Below are 25,298 nucleotides of genomic sequence, written 5' to 3'. Positions count from 1 at the left end.
CCGCTACCATACCCTTCCTATTCCTCCCTCTCTTGCATTTCCCTCCTTTGAGGCTCACACTGTCCAGATCTTCTCTCCTCTCCCTGTCCACATGGCGGTCATCTATCGTCCACCTACCTCTACTCATTCCCCTTCTGCCTTTCTCACTTTGAATCCTGGCTTTCTTTCTCTCCTCAGACTCTCATGTTCTTCTCCTTGGAGACTTCAATTGCCACATTGATGACACTTCTCTCCCATGGACTTCCCGCTTTCTCTAACCTCTTCTTTTGGCCTTCAACAGTGGACAGGAACCAGCAACCACAAGGATGACCAGTACCTAGACCTGGTTTTCACTAAAAACTTCTCTCACCCCGATTTCCCCTTTTCCTCTCTGACCATCACCTCATCTTCTCAATCTAGCTTCTCCCCTTCTCCACCTCCAGCTACCCCTCGGTTCTACAGAAACCTGCGCTCTATTACCTACAGTGCCAGACTTTTAATCCACTTTACGCTCCTCCCTCTCAGCTCTGTTACAGACCCTGACAACCTGGTCAGGAACTACAACTTTGCCTTATCCTCCTCTCTTGATCTACATGCCCCGCTTTCTCTCTGCCGTCCTTGCCCTTTTAACCCCAGACCCTGGCTAAATTCCCATACGCGCATGCTGCGTTCTTCCACTCGTTCCTATGAACGCCACTGGAGGAAATGTCATACACTCGCAGACTTCCTTCACTAAAACTTTATGCTATTCTGTTTCAACTCTGCCCTCTCGCAAGCTAAACAAGCCTACTTTCTCTAATCAACCCGCACAAGTCTAGCCCATGCCGACTCTTCTGTCTTTGACTACTCAAACCACCCTCAGCTGCCTCTTCTTCCTCCATCTCAGCTCAGGAGTTTGCTGACTATTTTAAGGAAAAAGTGGAATCCATACGCCAGAACATCCCCTCTATTTCTTCCTCCCATCCTACACCTCTTCCTAACTCTGCTCCTGCCTTCCTTGACTCTTTTTCCACTGTCTCAGAGGAGGATGTGTCATTGTTGATCTCTTCTCCCTCTACCACTTGCTCTCTTGACCCCATTCCCTCCCATCTCCTAAAACCTCTTGCTCCTACTATTTAATCCTTACGCTCACACACATTTTTAACTCCTCCCTCTGCTCTGGTACCTTTCCCTCCTTCAAACATGCAACAGTCATACCATTAATCAAAAACAGCAAGCTTGACCCTGCCTGTCTTTCAAACTATCGATTTGTCTCCCTCCTGCCTTTTGCCTCTAAACTCCTTGAACGTATTGTATTCTCTCGCTTGCTCCATTTTCTCAACACCTATTCTCTCCTAGACCCTCTACAATCTGGCTTCTACACTGCTCACTTTACAGAAACAGCCCTCACTAAAATAACTGATGACCTCCATGCTGCCAAAATTGCTTGACCTCTCTGCAGCATTTGACACCGTGGACCACCCTCTTCTCCTTCACATCCTCTATACTCTTGGTATTCGGAACAAAGCTCTATCCTATATCTCCTCTTACCTCTCCCACCGTACTTTCAGTGTCTCTTCTGCTAACACCTCCTCTTCTATTGATCTCTCTGTGGAGGTACCCCATGGCTCTGTCCTCGGAACTCCATTTTCTCTGTACACAATCTCTTGGGTTTAAATATCACCTCTATACTGACGACACACAAATTTACTTTTCTACAACTGCTGTACAAACAAAAGTTTCTGAATGTCTGCTATATCATGCTGGCTTGCCCTCCGCCGCCTTAAACTCAACATGGCAAAAACAGAGCTCCTTATATTTCCTCCCAAACCTGGCCCTACTAGCTCCTTCCACATTACTGTTGAAAATACGATCATTCAACCGGTAGCCCAAGCACGCTGCTTAGGGGTCACACTTGACTCCTCTCTCACATTCAAAACGTTTCTAAAACCTGTCGCTTTTTCCTCAATAATATAACAAAGATACGCCGTTCCTCTTTTGCACGACAGCTAAAACTCTGACTCAGGCCCTCATTCTCTCCCGTGATTACTGTAACCTCCTGCTGTCCTGCCTTCCTACCTCTCACCTGTCTCCCTTACAATCTATCCTTAATGCTGCTGGCTGAATCGCTCTGCTCTTTCCTAAATCTGTCTCCGCGTCTCCCCTCCTGGAATCTCCTTGCTTCCAATCAAATCCCACATCTCACACTCAATTCTTCTCACTTTTAAAGCTTTACACTCCTTATATCTAGGGTTGCCAGGTGGCTTGTCCAAAAATACTGGACCCCCACGCCCCCGAACACATATACAAAATACCCCTACGCCTCCCACGCCCCATGAATACATATAAAAAAATACCCCCACGCCCCCTGAATACATATAAAATATACCCCCACCTCCCCAATCTTCTATATATAAAAATAATGAAAAGTTTGTTTGCAGAACAGTTTGTCTGTGCCTCTAGAGAATATGATTGGTCCGTCGATCTGCCCGTCCCCAATGGCTCTCATTGGCCTGCGGGGTGTGATGACGTCACTGACACACCTAGCCCATTGTCACACACACACACAGACTCGTACTGCCTGAGCCTCGCCCCTGCGGGCTCAGCTATCAGCCCTGCAGACCCCAGACACTCAGACCTCCTGAGCCTATCACCCCTGCAGATTCCACATACCCCCTGCAGATTCCACATATCCCCTGTAGACTCCACATAACCCCTACAGATTCCACTCCCATCGCCTGACCAGCACACCCATCTTTGGTAAGTTTCACACCCTCTCTCTGCCTGTGCACTTTCCTCACGCTTCCCCCCTCACCCCTGCCGAATACTCACCCCTCCAGACTAATTGCAACACAAATTCAGTGAAATGGGAATAAAAACCGGTACAATGAAATCCCGCGTAGCAATGAAGTAGGGATATTATATCAAACACCTGCGGGTGTCCAGTGCTATTGAAACATCTAAGTGTTAGGGGAGAGATACGCTGCCCCCCACCCCCACTCCCGACTAATTGCAGCACAAATTATCTCTGTCCCCCATGCATATTGTTATTTATTTGATTCAGTGAAAAGGGAATAAAAACAATATCTGTGTATTGCGGACTCAGCAGACCCCAGACACTCATACCTCCTGAGCCTATCGCCCCTGGAGACGCCACATACCCCATGTGTTGCACCTGTATGTAGAAATTAATGTCTTTACACAAAATGGCTGCTGTGAGAATCTCCTCACTAGCTGTCATTTAATGCCTAAATATTGTTATTTATACAACATGTGTGTATATAGATTATATATATATGTATATACTGTATATATATATATTTTTTTTTCTTATTGCCATGATAGGTAAGAACATAATACATTACTATAGTACATATACTGTATGTGGAGCTTACATAGGCTTCATGCACTGAAATGTTCACATGCTAATATGCAGTGGTCGTATTATATGTTGCACCTGTATGTAGAAATGAATCTGTCTTTGAAAATATTTACACAAAATGGCTGCTGTGACAATCTCCGCACTAACTGTCATTTAATGCCTACTATAATTTTGGCTCCACCCCTTATTTACATTTGACCAATCAGAAGTTTCTCAGTCAGTGTGTAGTTGGTCTCTGCCGCCAGACATGAGACCTCATGCAGAGAGCGTGAGGGGTTAAAGAGCGCACATTTGAACTTCGGCTTCCCTCAGCTCCTCCCCACTTTCCCGCCATTTTCCCCTGCCTGCTGCTGCTCCCCCCTCACACACACACAAGATGGCGGCAGCCGGAGTGTGGTGCAGACATAAATCTGTCTGATAGGGCCCAAGCCCTCCCCCCCATCCCGCGCCTCCTCCGCTCCCCCCTGGCTGCCGTGCACCCTCCGCTCCCCGCCCCCTCCCCCCCCTCCCCGGTTTAAATGTAGGCATTAAATGACAGTGAGGAGATTCTCACAGCAGCCATTTTAGATTAACTTCTACATACAGGTGCAACACATGGGGTATGTGGAGTCTGCAGGGGTATAGGCTCAGGAGGTATGAGTGTCTGGGGTCTGCTGAGTCCGCAATACACAGATGTTTTTATTCCCTTTTCACTGCAGCAAATAAATAACAATATCTTTAGGCATGGGGGACAGATAATTTGTGCTGCAATCCCCCGGGTCGCCGTGCACCCTCCGCTCCCCCCCCCCCCCAGGCCAACCGTGCAAACCGCTCCACCCCCTGTACCGCCGTTCACCCTCCGCTCCCCCCCCCCCAGGCCAACCGTGCAAACCGCTCCACCCCCTGTACCGCCGTTCACCCTCCGCTCCCCCCCCCCCAGGCCAACCGTGCAAACCGCTCCACCCCCGTACCGCCGTTCACCCTCCACTCCCCCCCTGCCGTGCAACCTCCATTCCTCCGGCCCCAATAATGCCACCTGCACGCACCCTTTCCCACCACCTCTTACCACTCCGCAATAATGGCCGCCACCCTCCCCCCCCCGCCTCACCCACTGAACACTTAACCCGTATGGGTGAGGAGGGCGCCGGTACGCCAATACATACTTTTTTCAACAACATCATTTTTATTTACATCCTGGGCAACGCCGGGTATATCAGCTAGTATATTATAAAAAATACCCCCGCCTCCCCAATACATTATAAAAAAAACCCCACCTCCCCAATACATTATAAAAAATACCCCCATCGTGGCCTCCCACCATCTCACCCTGGCCCCCCATCACCTCACCCCCCACCTTACCCCCCTCACATCACCCTGCCCCCCCCTCACATCACCTCACCCTGCCCCCCCTCACATCACCTCACCCTGTCCCCCCCCCACATCACCTCACCCTGCCCCCCCACATCACCTCACCCTGCCCCCCCACATCACCTCACCCTGCCCCCCCCACATCACCTTACCCTGCCCCCCCCCCCACATCACCTTACCCTGCCCCCCCCACATCACCTTACCCTGTCCCCCCCCACATCACCTCGCCCCCCCATTACCTCACCTCCCCCATCCTTACTCTGGTCTCCCATCACCTCACCCTGACTCCCCCATCACCCCCCAAATTGTGTCCTCACCTTATTGCCAGGAAGGACACAGACTTCTCTAGATGGTGTCCAGGGGTGATCAAGCTGGGGGAGGGGGCAGCCACCACAAAAGCATAGCATGTGAGTGTCTCCCCAGCCAGAGCAGCGCCAGCCCAGCGGGAGATATCCTGGCAGCCGGGGGAAGCCTTTGCCAAGTCCATCTTAGAGGGGCTGCTCCCATTGAGGTAGTATCGAAGTGGCGATGTAATAATAATAAAACAATATAATGAACATTTACCTAAGCTATTTATACTAATGAGTGGGAAGCCTATAAATACCCAGATAGAAATGGATGTATTGATTTCTGAAGATGTTAGTGAAACGCGTACAATCTGTCAAAACTGCAGAGAACGCGACAAGGAGTCGTGACAACCGGTACCAGCGCGTCTGACCGCTTCTGCCCACAGTCAAGTCGGCACCGGAAGTGACGTAGGAACACGGAGGGGATACGTGTGCCGGGGATTGAGACGCCACGGATCAGCACTCGTTCCAAGCCCTGTACTCATGTACAATGTGAGTGGATCTATACTTATACCTGCTGTTATTCACAATATATATTGAAACACACCACACTACTGTGTATGCGAGTTTCTTTCCTTGCTTTTGGAGTTATACAAGAGGATTGCAACCTAACCTTGGAGAGCCCAACATGGATGTCTCCTTCCACTACGGCTCCAGTTAGAAAGAGAATGAATCTATGACATGCCTTTAACCTAGAGGATATTTGTGAGTGGAACCTCATTTCATCGCACTGGCCGCACTATTGTGTTTTCTATTATTCTTTCATATATTTGCTGTGAACACCCTGTGCTCCCGTCACCTGGAAGACAACAAGAATCATAAAGACCAAGGAACCATTTTTTTCTAGAGCCTCTTTACATTTATTACCACACGAGATGTATTCACTATTGGTTGTGCTGATGATAAATTAGTTATTCTCTCAAATTTGTGGTGTTATCACTTGCCTGTTGTAATATTTGTTCACTTTAACTTCACAATTTATGTGCACAAGTATTGTATTGCACTGTTAAGTGTGTTACGTGTGTATTATACACATGTAGCCCTTTTTGTGAACCGGCCTGACCCACCCAATCTCACATTGGCCCCTCGTGGTCTAACCGGTTCCTTTCCCTGCAACACACCTGCTCTAAGGGACTACTGGTACTATATCACACCTGTGGCTCCAGGAGATCTGAGCCTCCGCTAGCTGGGAGCCTGTGGAAACCCTTACCATTACCTGGTGCAGCGCCTCCACTTACCCAGGATCCCCGTGATGAAAGATAGCCCTTGGTAAGAAATACAACACTCATAGATATAATACTAACACTTTACTAACACACAAACAAAGCAGTACACAACATCATAACCTTATGCTCTATCCGCATTACCTCGGCCCAATGTCTGGTGTTCCCACCCAGTGTCCTGTGATCCCCCACACCCAATGTCCCGTACTCCTACAGAGGTCGTGGGTGACTGCGCAGTCACTAAATTAAGCTAGGGCCCAGTTGGTGCACTTATATACTTCAGAGGTACCTTCCGAGCACTCCGATGCTCGGGCCTGCAACTCGCTTCTAAAAGGGTCAGACGTCCGTCTGATCCTATCCAGGTACTTCTGCCGTGGACCCCAACGAGGGTCCCACCGCTCCACGGGAACTCAACCGTCTCTCGGTAACACCACCGTCGCACGGGAACAGCAACCGCCGCTATCCCTTCCTATAACTAACTACTCCTAGAGTGACAGTAACCCTAACCTAGGGCCTGTCCCTGAGGAACCGCAACCTGGGGTGGCTTGGGGAAAACTCCTAGGGCCTGTGGAACAATAACCTGCCCCCTCCCCTAGCTACCCAGTCCTATCTGTAACTCTCTAGCTACTCGCTACTCCTAACACCTGCAGCAGACATACAGCTCACACTGTCAGCCTGCAGACTTCACACACGCTGCACACACTGCGCCCAGCACATGCAGCGACCCACACACACACAGCTGCACTCACACACAGCCACCTGAATCCCGCAGCAAATACACTGCCAAACTGCACCTTCCGCACCTAAGGGTAACCTCCTTATCTAGGGCCGTCCCTTTTCAGTTACCCCCTGCCCTTACCGGGAATTGGGGCCTGCCTGGGGACCTAAGGAGAACCCTTACCTGATGCAGGAGCCACGCGCTCCCTACACCCTTCCTACTCCTTCCTTCTCCTCGTGCAGACTGACTCTCCCAAGCCCGGGAAATTTATCTATATTCCCGGGCTGAGCTTCCTCCAGCCCTATTGGCCGCAATCAGACACCTGATGCCGGTCTCCCTATGCCTCCTGGGAATTGTAGTTCCCAGGGGGCTGCCTAAACACTGGGGCCGCGTGCGCGCTTCTCCCGCGCATGCGCGAACGCCTAATGGCCGCCTCAATTCCTCTTTTCCCTGTCCTGCCCTTGCGCGATCTCTCTGGGGCTGCCTTAACTTTCTACCCCTCTCTGCGCATGCGCGACCTATCTGGGGCCTTCCCTGCGCCTGCCTGCTACCGCGCATGCGCGACCTAACGGCTGATGGCGGCGCCCTGCTCTCGGAGCCGCCCGGACCTCCAGGAATGCCGAGCGCTCCCTTCACTGGCCCCCACCCTCGTGAAGTGCCGGCGGGTCCACCGCTGCCTCCGGCGGCACCCGCGACCCCACGGCACTCGCGGAGAGGGGCCAGAAATCGTGATTTTACCTCGGGGCTACACACATTAAACCCTACACCCTTCCAGTAATTAGGAGCGCCCGATTACATCTCTTTTTCTCTAGCTGCTCCCATTGCCCCGTTTAAACTTCCCTCCACAGACCCTGGGTAATTCAGGCGAGCCCTTGCCTCCTGATTAGTCAGTGAACAGCATCCATGCTGTGATTGGTCACCAGCCCCTCTACCATGCTTTTCTATGGCAGCGGTGAAGCTAGATAAGGGAACCCGATCAGCGCTCCACGGCTCATTCGGATCCTAACGTGTAGGTGATTTAAGCAGTAAGATGCGAGGCTTTGTCATGGACGCGGGAGCAAGACTTTTCAGCTGGACTTCTGAAAGCGCTCTGCCGCAAATTTTACCTGGTATGGACAGTCCCTACCCCCATTGGAGAGTGGAAGCAAGACCTGGATAACCGTTTGATGTGGCACTCAGCACTGTGTCAGAATTCACCCCTGTATGCCCTGTTTTTGTGAGTATCGCTCTGATTTGTGTTTTTGTGCTGGGCTTGCTGGCTTCGGCTGGAATAAAATGTTTTTATTGAACGGCTTTGTCCTGCCTTTTGCCTTAATCACCTCGGTTAAGTTCCTGTCTCCCGTCACAGTAAGCATTAAACAATAGATAAAACACAAATTAACAATTTCAGTCTAAAGGTTAAAGCAGCAACAGGTCTTGTTATTTTGTGTATAACCATACATCTCTAATAACTTACCTGCATACTCTAGCTTCAACACATTTCAATAAATAGAAGTCTATCAGTAATTGTACAGTTTTTTTGTATTTCAGAGCCCCAAATTATTTTGTATAATGTTCACAACGACTGGAATACATAACAGCTAGTCTAACATTATAATCCTTGTGTTAAGCTAGAGTGGTTTAAAGGTGCATTTCTGCATATACCCAAACTGGAACTAGCTAAAAACTAGCTGATCTCTACCCTATGCAAGCACTTATCACATATAATATATTAAAAGCATTTGCATTTTAATAACAGCCGTATCGCTGATCTAATAAGCCACGACTCAGCTGCAAGAAAACACTGGTGTTTCAAGTGGGCTTACTATTTACAATTGTTTAACCCCCCAAGTATAAAATTAGCCCCTTAGCAAGATAGATTTATATCAATCTATATGTATCTGCCCTCTGGCACTGTACGGGTTGTAATTTTTGTTAACTTAATAGTGAATGGGCCTGGAGGGTGGGGAGGTGATTTACGAGAGGCAATGAGAGGGGCCTGCGGAAGGACGGCACAGCCCTAATAGGGTCCTAAAGGCCTGGGGATTGGCCTGCTAAAAGCTACAGTGGGCCGCAGAAAAGGGGGACACAGGCATGAGGGGTCAGTATAGGGGTGAAGCCTAGAGGCCCACAGATTGCTGTGAGAGAATTGGCGGCCAGGAAAGGGGCTTATAAGGAGTGCAGCCTCACGTTAGGGTCGCTGTTAGGGGGGAATTTGACTCGCCGGCCCGGGACAGTAACCCCAGCTGTCCCCACATTGGCAGCCTCAGACACACATGTTATTGTGAGCAAAGTTATATTGTACCAGATCTGAGACACACAGAGCACTACACGCTCTTACTGAAGGAGAGAACCAGAGAAGCACAAATGCTGCATCTTTAAAATAAATTTTTTGACAAAGAGTTTTATTTTTCCTGACATAGGACCCCATGTGACCTGTGATGATCTATGTAAGCAAGTAAACAAAAAGAAAAAAAATAGTATGCAAAAAAAAAAGAAGTGCTAAGAGTATAATAGAAAGGACTTGACTGCAGACAGATTTAGGTCAGCTCTGCGAGGGGTGAGGAGCTTGGAAAACCAATGGCTTTTCTGAAGACAGACATTTCAAGGAACGAATTTATCTCTCCTGTGATGGGGAGATAGAGACCGTTCTGCTCCATGTGGCCTATATTTAAATCTGAAACATCCGCGCCAGTTACACACATGAAAGAACAAACGAGAGGGAATGAAGAAATACATCAAGATGAAGAGGCAAAGGATTCCAGTGAGGGTCCAAAGACCAAGAATTTCATATGGTTCATACTGTATCTTCCAGTAGCCAGTTTAAGTCCAAATGCATTACTGTACCAAAACAAACAGCAGAAAATTAAGAATCATGTACACCAGGCCTGCACAACTCGTAAAGTGCGAAGGGCCGAACTGCTCCAAGGAAAAATAAATTGGGCCGCACGGGTAAAATCATCATCATCATCATCATCATCATCATCTCTCCCCCAGCACCCATCATCATCCTCATATCTCCCCCAGAACCCAACACTATCAACCATTGCGATACTCCCCATCTATCTCTCATACCCCCATCTCTCCCCCTCACCCACACACAATACACCCCTCCACATCAAACACACAATACCCCCCTCCACATCAAACACACAATACCCCCCTACACCCCACACACATCCCACCACCCCCTGCAGCTCACATCCCTCCCCCTGCAGCTCACATCCCTCCCCCCTGCAGCTCACATCCCTCTGCCCCCTTGCACCTCACATCCCTCTGCCCCCTTGCACCTCACATCCCTCCCCCCTGCAGCTCACATCCCTCTGCCCCCTTGCACCTCACATCCCTCTCCCCCCTTGCACCTCACATCCCTCTCCCCCCTTGCACCTCACATCCCTCTCCCCCCTTGCACCTCACATCCCTCTCCCCACTTGCACCTCACATCCCTCTCCCCCCCTGAACCTCACATCCCTCTCCCCCCTTGCACCTCACATCCCTCTCCCCCCTTGCACCTCACATCCCTCTCCCCCTTGCACCTCACATCCCTCTCTCCCCTTGAACCTCACATCCCTCTCCCCCCTTGCACCTCACATCCCTCTCCCCCTTGCACCTCACATCCCTCTCCCCCCTTGAACCTCACATCCCTCTCCCCCCCTGAACCTCACATCCCTCTCCCCCCTTGCACCTCACATCCCTCTCCCCCCCCTTGCACCTCACATCCCTCTCCCCCCCTTGCACCTCACATCCCTCTCCCCCCCTTGCACCTCACATCACTTTCCCCCCTTGCACCTCACATCACTCTCCCCCTTGGGTGGGTGACAGTGACTGGGTGACAGTGACTGGGTGGGACACAGTGACTGGGTGGGTGACACTGGGTGGGTGGGTGACAGTGACTGGGTGGGTGGGTGACAGTGACTGGGTGGGTGGGTGACAGTGACTGGGTGGGTGGGTGACAGTGACTGGGTGGATAGGTGGGTGACAGTGACTGGGTGGATAGGTGGGTGACAGTGACTGGGTGGGTGACAGTGACTGGGTGGGTGACAGTGACTGGGTGGGTGACAGTGACTGGGTGGGTGACAGTGACTGGGTGGGTGACAGTGACTGGGTGGGTGACAGTGACTATGACAGTGACTGGGTGGGTGGGTGACAGTGACTGGGTGGGTGACAGTGACGGGGTGGGACACAGTGACTGGGTGGGAAGAGTGACTGGGTGGGACACAGTGACTGGGTGGGACACAGTGACTGGGTGGGTGACTGGGTGGGTGGGTGACAGTGACACTGACAGTGACTGGGTGGGTGGGTGACTGACTGGGTGGGTGGGTGACAGTGACTGGGTGACAGGGTGACAGTGACTGGGTGGGTGACAGTGACTGGGTGGGTGGGTGACAGTGACCTTGACAGTGACTGGGTGGGTGGGTGACAGTGACTTGACAGTGACTGGGTGACAGTGGGTGGGTGGGTGACAGTGACTGGGTGGGTGACAGTGACTGGGTGGGTGATAGTGACTGGGTGGGTGACAGTGACTGGGTGGGTGACAGTGACTGGGTGGATAGGTGGGTGACAGTGACTGGGTGGGTGACAGTGACTGGGTGGGTGACAGTGACTGGGTGGGTGACAGTGACTATGACAGTGACTGGGTGGGTGACAGTGACTGGGTGGGTGACAGTGACTGGGTGGGTGACAGTGACTGGGTGGGTGACAGTGACTTGGTGGGTGACAGTGACTGGGTGGGTGACAGTGACGGGGTGGGACACAGTGACTGGGTGGGAAGAGTGACAGGGTGGGACACAGTGACAGGGTGGGACAGTGACTGGGTGGGTGGGTGTGTGACTGGGTGGGTGACAGTGACACTGACAGTGGGTGGGTGACAGTGACTGGGTGGGTGGGTGGGTGACAGTGACTGGGTGACAGTGACTGGGTGGGTGACAGTGACTGGGTGGGTGACAGTGACTGGGTGGGTGGGTGACAGTGACTTGAGAGTGACTGGGTGACAGTGACTGGGTGGGTGGGTGACAGTGACTTGACAGTGACTGGGTGACAGTGACTGGGTGGGTGGGTGACAGTGGGTGGGTAGGTGACAGTGACTGGGTGGGTGACAGTGACTTGACAGTGACTGGGTGGGTGGGTGACAGTGACTTGGGTGACAGTGACTAACAGTGACAGTGACTTACCTTGACCCGGGTGGGTGCAGGTTGCCGCCGGACGCTTGCTCCTCCTGCCCCCGATATCCCTGCGGCAGCTGCCTGGGACGGGAGGTGGGCTTGGGGGCGCGGGTTGGGGGAAGGGGGTGGAGGAGGGCACGGGAGGTGAGCTCGTGGGGGACGCGAGAAGCTGGCCGCGGAGGGAAGCGGTGAGAAGCAGGCCGCTGGAGGAGCTGAATTATTTAATTATTACTTCCCCCTCCGGCCCACGTTGGGAGCAGGGGGGGGGGAGCGGGCCCGCAGAGGAGCTGCATGTTGCTTCCCCTTCCGCCCCGCGTTGGGAGCAGGGAAGGGGGAGGGGAGCGGGCCCGCAGAGGAGCTGCATGTTGCTTCCCCTTCCGCCCCGCGTTGGGAGCAGGGAAGGGGGAGGGGAGCGGGCCCGCAGAGGAGCTGCGTGTTGCTTCCCCCTCCGGCCCACGTTGGGAGCAGGGGGGGGGAGCGGGCCCGCAGAGGAGCTGCATGTTGCTTCCCCTTCCGCCCCGCGTTGGGAGCCGGGAAGGGGGGGGGGACGGAGCGGGCCTAGCGCATGCGCGCCGGGACCGCAGGGAATTGGCGCCTTTATTTTTTCAAAGTTTTTTTTTTTTTCAAAGTTTTTTTTTTCAAAGTTTTTTTTTTTTTTCAAAAAAAATTTTTTTCAAAGTTTTTTTTTTTTTTTTTTAAATCTCATCGAGGGCCACACAGAGAGGCCAGGCGGGCCGCATGCGGCCCGCGGGCCGCGTGTTGTGCAGCCCTGATGTACACGGTCCAGCAGCGAGGCATTTCTGCTTCAGTTTATTTTAAGTCCAGCTCCATGTGCAGCGCACAATCGGTCACATTCTCAGGATGAAATAGTATGTCGGAAGATTTTAAAGCCACATAATGGAGTCTTATGATGCATCGCTGCAGTCTGAAAGTCTAACTTAACCTTTTTTGGGTCAATGAGACATACAAAATATGATAATAAAGGTTTCCAAGAGTTCTCTGTAGCTTTCCCCGTTTGTCTCCAAGCCGAGTTCATCAGAAGGAAGGTGCTGCGAGCTTATGGCACTCTAACTAAGCAGCGTTCTGCTGCTCAATCTTCTGAGAAGCTGGAAATAAAAAAATACAACAACAGTGAGAGTCGTGGGACAGAATCCTATGTCTAGATTGTGCTCTTCAATGTCAATTTCTTCCACTACCAACTGGCACTTTCACATTAAATAAAAAAAGCATTTTGTACCAGAACGTTTTTTTCTTTCTTCTGCATATTTACATGCTACACCCACCCCCACAAACACCTTTCCATTAACAGTGCAGTCTCCACTTTTCACCTTAATCAAAAGCGCTATAATAATGAGGCTGGGACAAGCTGGTCGGGTTAGTGTCTAAACATTGATAGATTTACAACAGCATTGCGTTAACAATAGCCCAATGAGACCAAAGTATTTCCTAAGCATCTCTTTGCAAGGGATGCGAGAGGTATAACGGTGGAAAGAACTAAACCGTGAATGATGGAACCTCCCATCCAAGTCAATAGTGTATAAACTCATTGAATTGTACTGTATGCTTCTGATCTACAGTACTTTTTAGGTATATGAAGCATCCCAACCTAAATGGTTAGGTGGTAGATCGTGAAGTGGTAGGTTAGTAAAAATAATATAAAGAATAAGAATATTATATATATATATATATATATATATATATATATATATATATATATATTACTGTATGCTCATTTGCATGTCCGATTCGAAAGCATGGAAAGCATGGATCCCCCCTGCAGGATGGCATGGGCAGCACCATCTCTGGAACCGCGGCTTGAAGCTCTCGCAAGCCCTGGCTCCGGAGACAGCAAGTCTCACTACTACAGTACAGCTGTACAGCACACAGCACTAAAAACTCATGTAGACCGCAAGCTTTAGAAGAAAATGCATGGCTTTGATCAGATGGCACATATATTTCAGCCACTACAGATACTTCATCCCACCTGCTGTCTTTGTAACTGTATCTAGAATAAAAATGCCTACATCAATCTCAGGCACAATGGCCTTGGCCGTCACCATCATAGCTACATGCAAGTGATTTAGTACAGTATAATCAGGATTGTTTTTCAATTCTGGACCAGCGAGGTCAGCCCAGAGCTGAACAAGATTGTGTGCCCTGTCAGGTCGCACCACCCTGGTGCAATTCCAAAACACAAAACAGCATAACTGGTTGATGTAAGGCTGTCTTCAATTTAGTGTTACTCTATGTTACAGGAAAGGGCTAAGGTGGAGTGGTCAACTCCAGTCAAGGGCCACCAACAGGTTAGCTTTTTAATGGTATCTCTGCTTCAGCACAGGTGGCTCAATCTACAACTGTGTTGGCTATTCCTGTGAAAAAGTGTGTTCTGAGGAAAAACAAGCTCACGTCTAGAACAGCGGTTTTAAACTTGTCCACAAGGACCCCCAACAGACCAGGTTTTAAGGATATTCCTGCCCAAGTACAGGTAGTTCAGTCCAAATGATTGAGCCACCGGTGTTCATGGAAGGATAACAACTGCGGAGCCACTCAGACTTCCTGAACCAGCAGGTGAGCTACAGCACCGGGGACAATACCCATGTAGTGGCCAGATATTCCGTGGCAGGGGAGGGGGGGGAGGGGGGAACAGGTGCTACACCTGTTATGTGTAATTGTATCTCCATTTATGTAAAATTATGTTTTCAATAAAATTCAAGTTTAAAAAAAAAAAAGCCCCAATCTTAAAACCAGCTGCCATGTCCCACAAAAGTACCTGGAGTTAGTTATCTTCTGTTGCAGTTTATTGTACTTGTCTGGGGTGCGGCAAGTCCTAATCAAACAACGGATGAAATGAAACAGAATAAGGACACTGGCATATACAGTAACATAATATGGATCAGTTAATTCAGCCCCCGCAACTGGCTGAACCTTCTACATTTAGCTGCTCGTGTGTATTTTTGTAGAGATTGGGGTACGCTCCTCCTTTTATGGTTTTCTCTAAATGGATTATTATAACAGTTATCTGGTGCAGAGGAGATTTAGCGCTTCCCACACACACTACAAAAATACTGTTTCAGGATCTATCTTGGACAGTTTCTCTGAGTTTAAGCTGCTGAATACACAAAGTCCTAAATCTCATTAATGGTTTTACTGGTATATACACATTTTTGGATCATGATTGAATTTATTTACACGTAATCACATCAACTATATAATTTGTAGATATATTTGAACACAAATATTTCCCAGTCATTTATCACAAGAAGATCACAAGTTATTTCACATAGGAAGCGCCTCTTTGAGGTTTCATATATGTATTTTGCCATTGTGGGAGTGACTGACGTGCATTAGAGAACTGAAAGCATGGTGGAGATGAGGAAAATCTGCCGGGATGAGGATATTTAAATACAGAACAGTATCCTGCGGCGCTCAAAAACTCAGTGACAAAAGTCAAATAGACATTTAAAGTCTTAGTGATGCAGACATACAGAGGCGACACACTTTATTCTAACTCGGCTAGTTCTGCAAATTTCGGTATATCCTGGTGATGTTCGGTTTTGTATAGTTTTCGGCCGGAGTGTATTGCGTTAAATTCCCGGCTGTGATTTAAGCATTTTATTCCCACTGGCTGCAATACTGCAATGCCGTGTAAAAACACATGGGGGCGTTTGCGAGCTGTTGTCTTTAAAGCCGTCCCCTATAACCCCTAACATACAGTACTGTACATTTTTATTCATAGTGTACATGTGCAGGGGGTCTCCGGAGCTGAACCGCATTGGTTTCAGTTCGGGGGACCCTCTGCAACCCGAGATACAGACCCCTTTATGAGGTGCCGGTATCCCTCTGCGTTTAAAGGTCCCGATCACGTGACTGCGGCATGTAAACCAAGCAGAGGGATACCGGCACCCCCTAAAGGGGCCTGTATCTCGGGGAGCAGGGGGTCCCCGGACCTAAAACCAAAACGTTTCTGCTCCGGAGACCCTCTGCACATGTACAGTATGAATAAAACACACACATCAATAAAGAATCGTTCTTTACCTTAGCGGCTATGTGCTATGGTAACGAAGCAGCATTTCTGTATTTTAATAATATTGTACAGTGAGCAGGGGGTTCCCTAAGCCAGAAATTAATGCTCAGGGAACCCCCTGCTCCTGCGCAAAATTATTAAAATACAGAAATGCTGCTTCATTACCATAGCGTATAGCCGCTAAGGCAATGAAGGGTTAAGGCAGAATAAACAATAAATACATTAAATACATATTTTTAATGTGTGTGTTAAACCTCCCTGCCTTCACTGTAATCTATGGAAAAAACCCTCCCCCTATTGTGTGTGTTAAACCTCCCTGCCATCACTGTAATCTATGTAAAAACCCCTCCCCCTATTGTGTTTGCTAAACTTCCCTGCCTTCACTGAAATCTTTGTAAAACCTCCTCCCCTATTGTGTTTGCTAAACTTCCCTGCTTTGACTAATATGTGTAAACCCCCCTCCCCCTAATGTGACGGTTAAATCTCCCTGGCCTGTGTTTCTGTGACTGCAGTGTACTGTATGTAAATGTGGGGAGGGGGATCCCGTGTAAATAACCACAGTCACACCCACTACCCACTACCTACCTGCACATGGCCCCTCTACTGCTGCAAAAAAGAGACAAAAATTAAAACATACAAAGTAATGTCCCCTAACCCCTTAATCACCATAGCGGTTATTAACCGCTACAGTCATTAAGGGGTTAACCCACCCTCACCCACCACTCGGGATGCCTACATACCCTCCCACACTAACCCCCCCCCCCCGTGAGGCCTAACCACCCTCACCCAGTACCCACAAGGGAGGCCTACCCACATACCGTTGGGGAAACACCCCCCACCCCCAGTACACACAATAAAAACAATACAGTGACCCACAATAAACATCATTCTATTTATTAAATACATTACCCACCCCCTGTGCCCCCCCATACATACAAGATTTATTATTTTACATACAGGGTTCATAACGCAGCCCCACGCGAGTCCCCGGTGGGCTGGCGGGGCACCTGGACAGACCTACAGTTTACCAGCAGCCCTTTTTACACAGGTTCTGGAGGCCTGCTGGTGGGTCCCGCCAGCACCATGGCCCCCAGGTGGTCTCCTTGGGTCACCGTGGGCCACAATTGGGTCCCCACGGTAGGCCCGCGGATGTCTGGGAGCCCCGGGTCAGACCCACAGGTGTCTGCGGGGCCTCGGGTGGTTCCCTCGGGGGTCTGGGGAACTCACGAGTGCTCACTATGGGTCCGCAGTGCCCCCACAGAAGTGGGACCACACATCATCATCCCCGCACCTACGGGTCGGCGGTGCCCCCACAGAAGTGGGACCACACATCTTCATCCCCGCAGACTACGGGTCGGCGGTGCCCCCACAGAAGTGGGACCACACATCTTCATCCCCGCATGTGTCACCCGTGGAACCACCAGCCTGATACCCGTGGGATACACGAGGCGATCCGCAGGTGGTATCCAGAGGTCCCACGCAGAACCACGGAACCAACCCTGAATGTAAAAAAAATAAACCTGGCCTATACATTCAATACATACACCCCCCTCCCCCCCAACACCTACAGTACAATAATGTGCAAAATAACTATTATCCAGATATGGATAATACTGTAGATTAATTGCCCATTATTAAAAACATTAACTAGCATATTAAAATAAATAAAGTACTACTGACCTCATCAATACGAAGTGTCCGTCGCCAGCAACATCCTTGTCTTGTCCACAAAATACATAGCAAATACAAAGCCAATACATTGCAATTACATTCAGATATCAATTAACCCCCTAAACACCTTATCAGATTATAACCGCAAATGTGATTAAGGGGTTAAGCCACACTGGCCCGATACCCACCCTTCACCCATGAATTTGTACAGTGGCTTCATCATGCAACTATATATATATATATATATATATATATATATATATATATACTGTATACAGAGAGAGAGAGAGATTATATATATATTAACCCCTTAATCGCCTTTGCGGTTATTATCTGATAAGGTGTTTAAGGGGTTAATTGATATCTGAATGTACTTGCAATGTATTGGCTTTGTATTGGCTATGTATTTTGTGGTGTATGATGTTCAGGGATAGCCTTGGTTTTAAAGGTTGTATTCTGGTTGGTACTTATATTTGTTCACAGGCTAAATTGTTCTGCTCCAGGCGTGAATTAGTTAATTGTTTCATTGTTCGGGATGGAGTGTCAATAGTTTAGGGATGTAAATAATGATTGCTAATTGATTTTTGTTTACTTGATTGGTTGTAATGTATTGATTGGAATGTGAGGTGTTTCATTGGCATTTGATGAATTAGATTGTGAGATCAGTTAGGATTATTAAAGGAAATTGATTTTATTGTAGTGTGTCTGTATGGAGAAGTGTTATTTGTAGGACAGTATGGTTTTGATAACCCTTCTACATTTATTTGTATATTGGTTCATCATGTGTGTGTATATACTGTGTGTATATATATATGTGACGTCAATGAAAAGCACCCCCTTGAGAAAGGTCCTATTCCAGGACCGAAACGTCGGATTGGGTGACTTATCTTTTTTATTCAGATGCCCAATACAGTTTTTCATGATTACTGAACCGAGTGCAGTCTTTCTTTACCGGACGAGAGAATGGTAATGTTGTTTTTCTATTATTTGAGACTAGCACCTGTCTATATGAACCAGTACATTGAGTGCAAGCTGTGATGTTGGTTTTTATATATATATATATATATATATATATATATATATATATATATATATATATATAATCTCTCTCTCTCTCTCTGTATACAGTATATATACAGTATATATATATAGCTGCATGATGAAGCCACTGTACAAATTCATGGGTGAAGGGTGGGTATCAGGCCAGTCTGGCTTAACCCCTTAATCACCTTTGCGGTTATTATCTGATAAGGCGTTTAAGGGGTTAATTGATATCTGAATGTAATTGCAATGTATTGGCTTTGTATTTGCTATGTATTTTGTGGGCAAGACAAGGATGTTGCTGGTGACGGACACGTCGTATTGATGAGGTCAGTAGTACTTTATTTATTTTAATATGCTAGTTAATGTTTTTAATAATGGGCAATTAATCTATTATCCATATCTGGATAATAGTTATTTTGCACATTATTGTACTGTAGGTGTTCGGGGGGGTGTATGTATTGAATGTATAGGCCAGGTTTATTTTTTTTACATTCAGGGTTGGTTCTGTGGTTCTGTGTGGGACCTCTGGAGACCTCCTGCGGATCGCCTCGTGTATCCCACGGGTATCAGGCTGGTGGTTCCACGGGTGACACATGCGGGGATGAAAATGTGTGGTCCCACTTCTGTGGGGGCACCGCCGACCCGTAGTCTGCGGGGATGAAGATGTGTGGTCCCACTTCTGTGGGGGCACCGCCGACCCGTAGGTGCGGGGATGATGATGTGTGGTCCCACTTATGTGGGGGCACCGCGGACCCGTAGTGAGCACTCGTGAGTTCCCCAAACCCACGAGGGAACCACCCGAGGCCCCGCAGACACCTGTGGGTCTGACACAGGGCTCCCAGACATCCGCAGGCCTACCGTGGGGACCCAATTGTGGCCCACGGTGACCCAAGGAGACCACCTGGGGGCCATGGTGCTGGCGGGACCCACCAGCAGGCCTCCAGAACCTGTGTAAAAAGGGCTGCTGGTAAACTGTAGGTCTGTCCAGGTGCCCGCCAGCCCACCGGGGACTCACGTGGGGCTGCGTTATGAACCCTATATGTAAAAGGATAAATCTTGTATGTATGGGGGGGCACAGGGGGTGGGTAATGTATTTAATAAATAGAATGATGTTTATTGTGGGTCACTGTATTGTTTTTATTGTGGGTACTGGGGGTGGGGGTGGGGGGTGTTTCCCCAACGGTATGTGGGTAGGCCTCCCTTGTGGGTACTGGGTGAGGGTGGTTAGGCCTCACGGGGGGGGGGGTTAGTGTGGGAGGGTATGTAGGCATCCCGAGTGGTGGGTGAGGGTGGGTTAACCCCTTAATGACTGTAGCGGTTAATAACCGCTATGGTGATTAAGGGGTTAGGGGACATTACTTTGTATGTTTTAATTTTTGTCTCTTTTTTGCAGCAGCGGAGGGGCCATGTGCAGGTGGGTAGTGGGTAGTGGGTGTGGGTGTGGTTATTTACACGGGATCCCCCTCCCCACATTTACATACAGTACACTGCAGTCACAGAAACACAGGCCAGGGAGATTTAACCGTCACATTAGGGGGAGGGGGGCTTACACAGATTAGTCAAAGCAGGGAAGTTTAGCAAACACAATAGGGGGAGGGGTTTTTACATAGATTTCAGTGAAGGCAGGGAGGTTTAACACACACAATATAGGGAGGGTTTTTTACATAGATTACAGTGAAGGCAGGGAAGTTTAACACAAACAATATGGGGAGGGGTTTTTACATAGATTACATTGAAGGCAGGGAAGTTTAACACACACAATATGGGGAGGGTTTTTTACATAGATTACAGTGAAGGCAGGAAGGTTTAACACACACATTAAAAATATGTATTTAATGTATTTATTGTTTATTCTGCCTTAACCCTTCATTGCCTTAGCGGCTATACGCTATGGTAATGTAGCAGAATTTTTGTATTTTAATAATATTGTGCAGGAGCAGGGGGTTCCCTGAGCATTCATTTCTGGCTTAGGGAACCACCTGCTCACTGTACAATATTATTAAAATACAGAAATGCTGCTTCGTTACCATAGCACATAGCCGCAAAGGTAAGGAATGAGTCTTTATTGATGTGTGTGTTTTATTCATACTGTACATGTGCAGAGGGTCTCCGGAGCAGAAATGTTTTGGTTTTAGGTCCAAGGACCCCCTGCTCCCCGAGATACAGGCCCCTTTAGGGGGTGCCGGTATCCCTCTGCTTGGTTTACAGGCCGCGGTCACGTGATCGGGACTTTTAAATGCAAAGGGATACCGGCACCTCATAAAGGGGCCTGTATCTCGGGAAGCAGGGGGTCCCCGGACCTGAAACCAACACGGTTCAGCTCCGGAGACCCCCTGCACATCTACACTATGAATAAAAATGTATTTCAAATGTATTTATTTATATTCATTTATTTATTTAGATTTATTTATTTATTTTTGGGCGGCTGCTGTGTGTGAGATTTTTTTATTGTGGGCAGCGGGGGTGGGTGAAGGGGGTATTAGCCCCAACGGTGGTTGTTTAGGGCTTGCGGGGGGTAGCGGGAGGGGTTAACCACTTCATGACCGTTGCAGTATTAACTGCTACAGTCGTGAAGGGGTTAAATGCACCCGCAACCCACCCGCAACCCTCCCGCAAGTCCTAAACTCACACCAAGGGCCAAATACCCCCTTCACCCACCCCCACTACCCACAATAAAGCGGGCACGGTGGGTTAACCCCTTCATTGCCTTAGCGGCTATACGCTATGGTAATGAAGCAGCATTTCTGTATTTTTAATAATATTGTGCAGGAGCAGGGGGTCCCCTGAGCATTAATTTCTGGCTTTGGGAACCCCCTGCTCACTGTACAATATTATTAAAATACAGAAATGCTGCTTCGTTACCGTAGCACATAGCCGCTAAGGTAAGGAATGAGTTTTTATTTATATATGTGTTTTATTTATACTGTAGATGTGCAGAGGGTCTCCGGAGCAGAACCGCTGTGGTTTTAGGTCCGGGGACCCCCTGCTCCCCGAGATACAGGCCCCTTTAGGGGGTGCCGGTATCCCTCTGCTTTGTTTACATGCCGCGGTCACGTGATTGGGACCTTTAAATGCAGAGGGATACCGGCACCTCATAAAGGGGCCTGTATCTCGGGGAGCAGGGGGTCCCCGGACCTGAAACCAACGCAGTTCAGCTCCGGAGACCCCCTTGCACATCTACACTATGAATAAAAATGTATTTGAAATAATTTTTAATGTGCCGATGTTTGCGCAGAGAGAGCAGCGGATCTCTCTCTGCTGCAAACACATCTCGCCCCCGCCGGCCCATAGTATCATTGATGTGCATATACAGTACTGTATGTTAGGGGTTATAGGGGTTGTTGTTATACAGTATATATATACTGTACTGTATATATATATATATATATACTGCATTACAATTCATGAATTTATGCCATCTGGCGGACACGCGAAGCATTGCAGCCTATTAAATCCTGAACCATTATAAATTAACACATCAGCCGCGCGTCAGCCGGGCATGACCCCTGGCTTGGAACGCGGCATGCTCCGGGTGAACAGTGTCGCATTCCAGGTACCTGCCAGGGACAAGCCGGTGATTTGTTAGAATAACGTCTGCCGCAGCAGTAATGCACAAAGTTTCGGGAAAAATCCCTTCTTTGGATGCATAATCGTACAGCTCCGGAAGGAATTTCCTCCGAAACGTTGTGCATTATATCTGCATCATTAAGACTTTAAATGTCTATTTGACTTTTGTCACCGAGTTTTTGAGCACCGCAGGATACTGTTCTGTATTTAAGTCTAAGGGGCGATATATGCTGGGATTCTCACTTTCCTGCTAGAGCCCCAACCCCCATCATCTTTGGCTCCTTTGAAGTGACTGACCTGCTGCATTCTTCCTTTGCTCGGCCATTGTGTAGATTTCCTACAGGTGTTTAGGCTGATCATTACTTAGCGGGGCTGTCAGCGAGTGATACCACGAGAGATCTTGGCCCTGCACCCCTAAACAAGACAAAGTCTCATCACATCCATGCGTATGTACAGCTCATAACAGTCTGGAAGATGCATGCCGTGGAATGTCCCTTTTACTAGGACATTGGCAGGCTGTATTTCACAGCTTCTCGTGAGGCCAATATCCCTGATAACCATTACTAGGTGCTACTTTTATTCGAAAAGCATCACCTGGGTGATTTAAATGTCACCAAGTATATTTCACACTAAAAAAAAAAGGACTTGCATTTATGCTATAATAAGGCTGCTGGCTACTGACTCAATGCTGGCTCCTCCTACACCACATCACATGGAGAAACGCGTAGGAGACAGCATTGAGTCAGTAGTGTGTGAAGTGGACACAGAGGAAGTCATAAGTGGTGAGCGGAAAATCTTGACATTTGCAGCAAAGTAAGCTGATCAGCCTGCTACCCTGCTACCCTTCCAAGCTGCAATACAGCGACTCTGGAGGTGAACCGGAGGAGAAAATTGGAAGACGCCCAGGACGGTCCCATCTGACGGCGCACACCAAGGTGATCCACGGCCCCCGCCTACTCACAGAGTCCCAGCAGTGTGAGCGCCCGGTCCAGCTATGTGGCAGGACGGTCCAGGCGTTATCCCCAGAGAGGAAGGAGCTGACAGCCAGCAGCATTTAAGGCTACCACCTTTCTCACAGGCAACTCTGACCTTTACACACTTTTACCAGTTCAGCTATATGATATTTAGCAATATCACTTTTAACAATTTTTTATGTATTTAATGTATGTTTTTGCATTAGTAGTGCACCATATATGTATATTTTAATTACTATTGACCACTCACTTTGAAGGTGAATATAAAGTTGATTCCATTTTTCCATTGCGCCTCCACTTAAAGCTGCAGTTCAGTCTATATCCTGCATGTGTGTTTTTTTTAATAAATCAGTTCTGTAGTAAGAAATAATACTTTTAGCATTTTCTGTTTTTAAAAAAACAACTTTGAAAGACCAATTTTCTTGTATTCTATTTTAACAGCCATTTGCTAAGGCACTGCCCCTTCATGTCCTGTCACAAACCCAGGCACACCCCTTTGTCAGCACTGCCCTCCCTCTCTCTAAACGTGCACTAGCATCTGGTCACATGATCTTCCTCATAGTACATTCAAGGAAGCTGGAGAAAAGGGATCAGCCATGCATAGCAGCTCGGATAGGCGATTTCAAACTTATTACAGTGTTTATTCCATTCATTGCACGTGTATATAATGTAAAATTGTAATAATTCCATTTATAGCAAACGTGTATATGTGAATATTATTTAGATGTATATGTATGTTACTGAAATGTGGAGTGAGTGTGTAAGTAAATACACACAATACACTTCCACTGCATATATATATATATATATATATATATATATATATATATATATATTATATATTATATATGTATGTATATGTGAAGTTATGTGAGTAAAAAAGTGACAAAAACCCTCCATAGCAAGGCAAATAGCAAATGGAAATATTACTGTATGCTCATTTGTATGTATATATATATTTATATACACACACACTTCAAATACGGATAGTGATTCACGTAAATGATATATATATTCACTTTCTGGGAGTATAAGAGTGACTGTCCTGTTGTTCCTTTTTTTGTATCCATCATTGAATGGTATGCACCCTCTCTTTACGTTTATTTTATACTAGCTGAGAGACCCGGCGTTGCCCGGGATGTAATGTTCCCGCTCCTCTCTCTCTCCTCACCCCTCCCCCTCTCTCTGTTTGTCCCCCATTCACATCAATCCAGTTCCCCCCCTCCCTCCTTTACAGCTTCATGCAGTGTGTGTGCGTCAGTCATTGTGTGTGCGTCAGTCAGTCAGTGTGTGTGCGCGCGCGTCAGTGAGTCTGACGCAGAAACACAAACACACACACAGACTGACGCACACACACACACAGTCAGTGTGTGCGTGTGCCTCAGTCAGTCAGTGTGTGCGTGCGGCAGTCAGTCAGTCATTCAGTCAGTGTGTGGGTGTGGGGGTGTGCGCGCGCGCGCGTCAGTAAGTGTGTGTGTGTCAGTCAGTGTGTGTGTGTGTGTCAGTCAGTGTGTGTCAGTCAGTGTGTGTGTGTGTGTGTGTGTCAGTGTGTGTGTGTGTGTGTGTGTGTGTGTGTGTGTGTGTGTGTGTGTGTGTGTCAGTGTGTGTGTGTGTGTGTGTCAGTGTGTGTGTGTCAGTGTGTGTGTGTGTACCATTCATTGTGTGTGTGCGCGCGTCAGTCTGTGTGTGTGTGCGCGTGGGTGTGGGGGTGTGCGCGCGTGCGTCAGTCAGTGTGTGTGTGTGTGTCAGTCAGTGTGTGTGTGTGTGTGTCAGTGTGTGTGTGTGTGTGTTTGTTTGTGTCAGTGTGTGTGTGTGTGTGTGTGTGTGTCAGTGTGTGTGTGTGTGTGTGTGTGTGCAGCAGTCAGTGTGTGTGTGTGCAGCAGTCAGTGGGTGTGTGTGCAG

The 25,298-nt window shown here is 48.3% G+C and overlaps 1 pseudogene; it reads right to left on the bottom strand.

Annotated features, from left to right (window-relative positions):
• Positions 1-12,893: 12,893 nt before the first annotated feature.
• The window catches only part of LOC142486183 (importin-8-like), a 49,692-nt pseudogene continuing 37,287 nt past the window's right edge, over positions 12,894-25,298 (bottom strand).

The sequence above is a fragment of the Ascaphus truei genome, unplaced genomic scaffold, assembly GCF_040206685.1.
Source record: "Ascaphus truei isolate aAscTru1 unplaced genomic scaffold, aAscTru1.hap1 HAP1_SCAFFOLD_770, whole genome shotgun sequence".
NCBI lineage: Eukaryota > Metazoa > Chordata > Amphibia > Anura > Ascaphidae > Ascaphus > Ascaphus truei.
The sequence above is the reverse complement of the archived record's forward strand: the minus strand, read 5'-3'. Positions and strand labels throughout refer to the sequence as shown.